Source organism: Styela clava, chromosome 1, assembly GCF_964204865.1.
Source record: "Styela clava chromosome 1, kaStyClav1.hap1.2, whole genome shotgun sequence".
In the NCBI taxonomy this organism is placed as follows: Eukaryota; Metazoa; Chordata; class Ascidiacea; order Stolidobranchia; family Styelidae; genus Styela; species Styela clava.
This window is the reverse complement of record NC_135250.1, coordinates 2,703,064-2,710,092: the sequence shown is the minus strand read 5'-3', so window position 1 is coordinate 2,710,092 and position 7,029 is coordinate 2,703,064.

The following is a 7,029-nucleotide window of genomic DNA, read 5'->3' as shown; positions in this document are numbered from 1 at the left end:
AGAATTGATCCGACTGACCATGAGATACCCAAAAGCGCTCGTCGCTGGTTTCACACTCCATTTTCAACGTTATCAAACTTGGAATCCGATAATACGTCATATAGGGACGCATCACGTTGTCAATTCTGCAATGCTCGCCATTCTTGAGGAAGCTGCGAGTCGTTTTTTGGTGCGACCGGTTATGTAAAACGTAACTTTGTTGTAGATTACAGACTTTGCTTTAAATGTCTTGAACCGGGCCATCGTGCATTTATGTGTAGATGTGATGTCAAATGTAGTATATGCAGTGGGAAACATCATAAATGTATTCATGAAATTCGCATGTTTGAAAGTGACCCAAGACCAACAAACCGACAGGGTATAAACAATGCGGTGTCGCCGTGTCGGTAACCACTTGGGTTCAATTTCAGATGCTGCCCGTACTGATTATAGGAGCCAATGGACGCGCCGATTATACAGTTGCTTTGCTTGATTCGGAAAGTCAGGTCTCTCTCATTCATCCCAAACTTAAAACTAAATTGGATTTGCGTGGGTGTCGTAAAAAACTCATGTTAACGACCCTCGGGAGAACTGGGGTCTCGTATGACTCAGATGCCGTCGAACTTGTTGTACCTGACAAATTGAATCCCGTTTCGTATGTGGCACCAAAAATTCCCCACCCTGAAAGACGTGATAAAGATTTTGAAATCCTTTCATCAGTTGCGCGGAATATTACTTCCTGACATTCGAGAAAACGAAGTTATGTTGCTCATAGGTGCGGGCCATCCATTTGCCCACTTGAAAGACGTGTAGGGGGAGATAATGAGCCGATTGTCATAAGAACGCCACATTGATGGACTTCGTTAGCTCGACCCCCCCCCCCCCCCCCCCCCCTTAAAGATGTAAAAAATAAAATCATTCTTCTGTATCATAGATGGCAATTTTCCGTAGCTTGAAATGATTTTAGACCCCCAAAACACGCGTATTCCAGCGTTCGATCGGACCCGCAAGCAGTTTCGATCTAACTTGGTAAATAAAAATGTCATAAACCTAGCGAGATACGAATAGTTTTTGACGCCGCGGATACATATTATGGAATCAATTTCCCAACCCGAGTCCGCGGTATCTAATGAGTCCGCGGAGCGTTTGAATGAGTCCGCGACGAGCCAGAAATTCACTAGCGACGATTTACGTTCGAATTTACATAAAACATAAAAAGCAAGTTTATTCACATAACAATAATCGGGTCAATATTTACTGATTACTGAGTGGGGCTGGGCATATATTCGAATATTCAACTATTAGAATATCAATTTAATATTCGAAAATTTGGTAACAGGTGACGCGACAGGTCACTTGCGCGTCGCTCAATCAAACAATTGGATGTGTGATTGGATTTTACAACCCACTTGCGAATTTCCGACAAAAACACAAGACTCTGCAGACGCTTCGATAGATGCTTAAGTGGTGTTTCTCGTGAGTTAGAACAGCGAGAAATAATTTTTTTTTTCTGGTAGGTGCCAATGGTGGCAACCCAAATTTTCTAAATTGAAGAGCGGCAATACAAAATACTAAAAATAGAACGGAGAACAACATAACATTTGTTTTATGATTTTTTGGACATTGCAAATCGCAAAATTTCGGGTGCTACTGTTATATACGTACCAGGGCATTTTTTCTTGAGATTTTTGGTATGTACAGTACTGGAGCGTCGTATGTGTTGTACGAATAGCTCAGATTTGTCGAATTCAGAAAAAAAGGAATCAAAACAAAATATAATCGGGCCCTTTACCACGCATTTTGTGTCCACGGATTGTCATGATATTTTCTGAGTAGTATTGCTTTTATTTCGTCAACACAACCGCAGATTAAAATGATCACAATTAAATTAATAATAAAACAAGGCGATAAATATGTATTTTTGATTTACAAATATACTTTAAATATATATTTAATAAGCACTAAATCAAGTTGTACTTTCTGAAAATTTATAGCAGATAGTAAGTAGGATTTTTTTAACAAATTCGCAAGATCGCAAAAATTATGTATCAAAACTAAAAAAAAATCGATCAATATATTCTCACATTAGTATGTTCGCAAATTGCAGTGGCATTTTAAAGAAGTAATGCTTTCATATTGTAAGTCGACGCAACCGCAAGTTACCATGAACACAGTTAAATCACAGTAGAACACAGTAAATCACAGTAGAACACAGTTAGGAAGACATTTTAAATTCTCGTCGTTGTCATGGATTGGTTATTGTGCGACAGATAAGGCCATTATAAGCTAAACAAGTCGGCTTTATTGCTTCTTCACACAGAGTACGGTTGCAATAAACCTTGAGTCCGCAAAGGTTTTCGCTGGTGAGAAAATAGTCCGTGACCAAAAAAGGTTGGGAAACGCTGGATAATCAGATATATTCGGGACCTGATCTCATTAAGAATTTGATTGGAGTTTTATTGCGCTTCAGAAAAAGACCGATTGCATTGAATGCTGATATTGAAGCCATGTATCGCATGGTGCGTCTACCACAGTCGGACACGGATTCAGTTAGATCAGTCTTGCAAGAAAATCGCCTGATGACAGGGATGGTCAATACCGAATAGTTCACTATTTTGAATACATTCGAAATTATTATTTTCGAATATGAAATTTCGAATACTTCGAAAATAAATTCAAGTAATAGAAGCCTATCTAAGTGTATGAAGGAGTTTCCATATAATAAACAATGGAATAACTACTGTCTACAACCTGGCTATATTACGAGGCATTTGATGTTTTGAGATTATTGCAAAATCATTCTAGTAAAACGCCCATACTTTTAAATACCAACCATTATCCAAATTATTTGCCAAAAAGCGGGATAAAGTATGAGTTATTTTTCCGACTTGTGACAATTTTTTCGTGAGTACAAAAATACGAATCAAAAATTGATTATATTCGGTAACTTCACCACACATTTTAAGTCCGCAGATCGCCGTTGTATGTTTGAGTAATAATACTTTTATTATTTTATAAATACGAAAATAGGAATCAATAATTAATAATATCGGTCAGTTTACCACACATTTTATGTCCACAGATTGTCGATACAGCCATGAGTTACGTTGAACAGAATTAAATTAATACGGCATGACATTTTAAATGCTGGTATCGGTCATGAATTGGATTATTTTGCGCAACAAAATATCATCCTGGTATAGGATCGATACTTTTAACTATCACTATCAAAATTATTTGCCAGAAAGCGGGTAAAAGTATTTTTCCTAATAAATCGACTTGTTTTTTTCGACTTCCAACTATTCATTGGATATCATAACACTTACGGCTATAAATATTTGTCAATTTTTCGACGTATTGGAAATGAATGTGTAAATTAAAAGCCTCGTAAACGAATATCGGCAATGTCCACTCACGCAATGTGTTGCAACACTATGCGACGCACGGTCGCGCAGAATATAAACAATCAAGGTGCCGATTCTATTTCGTCATTACAATACGTGAGAAAGCGTAAAAAGTCGTTTGAAGATTCCGGTAAAACGAAACACCGTGTTTACGGCGAAAAGTGGCTACTATTCGGAATGATTCGAAAATCAGCCGAAAAGGTATACGAATACTTTGATATTCGATTCGTTTTGGACAACCCTGCGCTGATGTATATCAATTTCTCGTGAGAATATTTGGTGCGGTCGACTCGCCACACGTTGCAAAAACCGCGCTTGAAAACACCGGGGAATTTTCAATGGAAGCAGTAGAAATTGTTTTCAAGAATTGTCACGCAGCCGATTTGCTTTCATCAAAATGTAATGATGACTCCGCTTTTTCTGACGCTCAAGAATTTTCTAATATATGCGGTGTGGCTCAACGGGCTAAGCGTTAGGAATACGCTCTCCACCGCACCTCTAATTATTCTACGTGAGTTCGCAGGTTCGAATCCCATGCAGGGATGGTTATGTGCGAGAGGATTGCTGGACTCCTCGCCGTCGTTGGGTGGTTCACGTAACCGCTGGTCGGTTACGGCTTCCTCCACCACCAAGTCCATGCTTCCGAAAACAAATAATACAGTAAAACTAATCCCATACCCGACTTGGAATGGTAACCGGACGAGAGGCCGTGGTTCGCCATATGGATAAGTCGTCTTATCGGCTTTCCTCTACCCCGGGATAAATATGTAAATCTTATCCTATCCTATATATATTAGCAAGCAGGGGTTTTCGATTGATAAAATGGCTTTCAAATTCCAAAACAGTATTGTCGAAATTTAACACGGAGGATCGTCGTAATCCTGACTTTGATTTAGATTGTTTGCTCATTTCTAAAGTGTTGGGTAGAATAGACCGAATCATTAAAACGATTGACTAATTTCCATGTGCATAGACTAGACAATATGTAGGAGTCTCGAAAACCGACGCTATTTATGAGATGCATTTTCGCGACGCATCTGAACAAGCTTACGTTGCAGTGGCTCACTTGCGTTCCAAGAAATGTCAGTGTGTGAATTATAGTTTTTTGATGGCCAAATCAATTGTTTCTCCGATGAAATCTATGTCCGTTCCCCAACTAGAGCTGCAAAGTACTTTATTAGCCGTGTTCGATGTTATGAACATTCGCTAATTGTTATCCATAATTGCTTTTTTGTTTTGACGTGAATTTCGCGGGCTTTACTGCACCTGTCACGTGTGGCTCTTGCATCTCGACTTTACGCGTCGTAAGTCGTTCTTGTTATGGTGTTAGTGGTGTGGTTTCGCATTATCTGCTTTACTGATTTTGCGTGTTAGAGGCATTTGGTATCGTTAGGTAGAACTGTGGTGAGGGTATCGTTACGGGGGACCCATATGACCTTCGTCGTCATTTATTGCTTTAATTGTTCATGTATTTTTTATATTCCATTCTTATTAACTGCTTTCTGAATTTAGATACTTACTATTTTTATTCCGATAACGTAAGCGTACACGTTTCCTGTCAGTTTCTTGTCGATTTAGGCCTTTGGAGCGTTATCATGTGTAAGTTTATTTTTTGTTAACTTTCTGGTTATGCATTTTCATTCCGTCCTCATTTTGTGATTGTTTATTGATTGTTTCATTTTATTTACAGTCACCGTTTTACAATAAACGTGTGTGCCTAAATCTGACACATAGTACTGATTTGGGAAAAAATTTTCTGGCAGATAAATCTATGAAAAATATAAAAAAAATGACATTTTAACTTGTGCACATTTCTAAATAGTTTAACACTATAATTTGTTGTTAATTCGGCGCTATGTTATGATATCAAACAAATTTATTAATAATAATAATTTGTGAGAAAGAAAATGAGGTATTAAAAAAATCAAAATGTCATGAAATCTACGAAAAAGTTTTATTTTATAATGAAGATAAGGGTGAAATTATTCTGATGAACAATAGTCGGCCCGAGCTTCACGTTCTGTTACACGATCGTTATCGTTCCATTGGTTGGTATATGACTTTCATGTTCATAAAAGGTTGCCTTGTTTCGCATAGTAATTCCTCAAAACGGTTTTTTATTATTGTTATTACATGTATTTATATTTAAAAAAATACGAATATTATGTTTTCTAACCTGACAAATTGAGTAAACTATATTTGATTTTACGACAACACAAAAGTAGTTCAGCCACTGCCGTGAAAATACTTATACGCGAAAGTTCATTCGAGAAAAATTTGTTCTAACAAAACATTTTTTTTTTAATTTTTTTTTTTGAATAACACTATCTCGCCAAATTCCATTTATTTTAGCCAAAAAATATAGATTTACCCATTCGATCGACGCCTTCAATTTATCCCGAGTTACGCATGGCTGGACACGTTCAAAACCAGCGCGGGCTGCTGCTATTTCTTGTTGCTTGTTTTGGATTGCGTTTGCTTATCAAGATATCGCTTTTTTGATTAGTTTGGCTGTGGAGTTCATACCTAATTTCCTCCAAGAGGAGGATTATTTTTATCTATCTATAGGCTATTACCGTAAATTATGGGCCGTGTACATTCTGACATTAATCATAGCAGGATAAGCTGATATCGGTACCGGTACCTGTGATACCTGGATATGCAGACATTTGCATCGTACCGGTACAGTCTTGACAGTCATAACGCAATACCGTAACGGATTGTGAGTTTCACTGTCTGACTGCTGGACTGTAGCGCGCGAGTTCTTGGTCACCTTGTTCAATATAAGTTAAGGCTAGGCTTACCATTTGTCCCGTTTTAGGCGGGACAGTCCCACTTTTCAACATCTAGTCATGTCATGGTGGCCAAATGTCCCGCTTTGGCGTTCAGCCAGTACCGGTATAATAGGTACTCGTTACGGTACTGTTGTTGCTGTGTTGAGTATCGGTACACTACTAACTGAAGGGGAATGCGTGATTTTTTTGTTTCGTTGTTTTCTGTTGCGGAATCTTATTAGCGAATAATTTCTACAATTTGTTAAGTGTAAGCTGTTCACGCCAAAAGAGTGATTGAAGTTAATCTAAAGTCCTTTATATTTTTCGAACTGAAACTGATATCAGACAGACAGCGCATGAACTATCAATGACTATATTATCCTTGAAGACAGCCGGGGTGGTTTTAAATGCAGTACGGCACACTATCCCGATCACGGATTCAGGGATTTGTGGCTGTATTCTGGAACACAAAGATACATGCGCATCTCTGAAATGAGGGCCGTCGAGTCGAAGTGAAGCTCATATGCATGAAAACGTCAGATGTCTGGCTGGGTATACGTCACAGAAAGTCACGCACAAATCTGCACGGCTCTCAAATTTTGCCTATTTGATTTTCGTTTTTCACCGATGTATTCTGCCCTATATGATTACATATACGATGTATTTCAGAACCATTTTATTCAGTTCAATGTTGGTAGTGATCATTATTAAAATAATGGCGCGTAAATGCAAAAGTCTGTAAATAAAATAAATACTTTTAAATAAGATCAAAGGATTACAGAATTATGCGTTTCGATTAATATGAGTCGAACTGATTTTTTTCTTTCAAGTTTTTGTGAATCCCTGACATCTTTTGAATTGTCGTATAACGT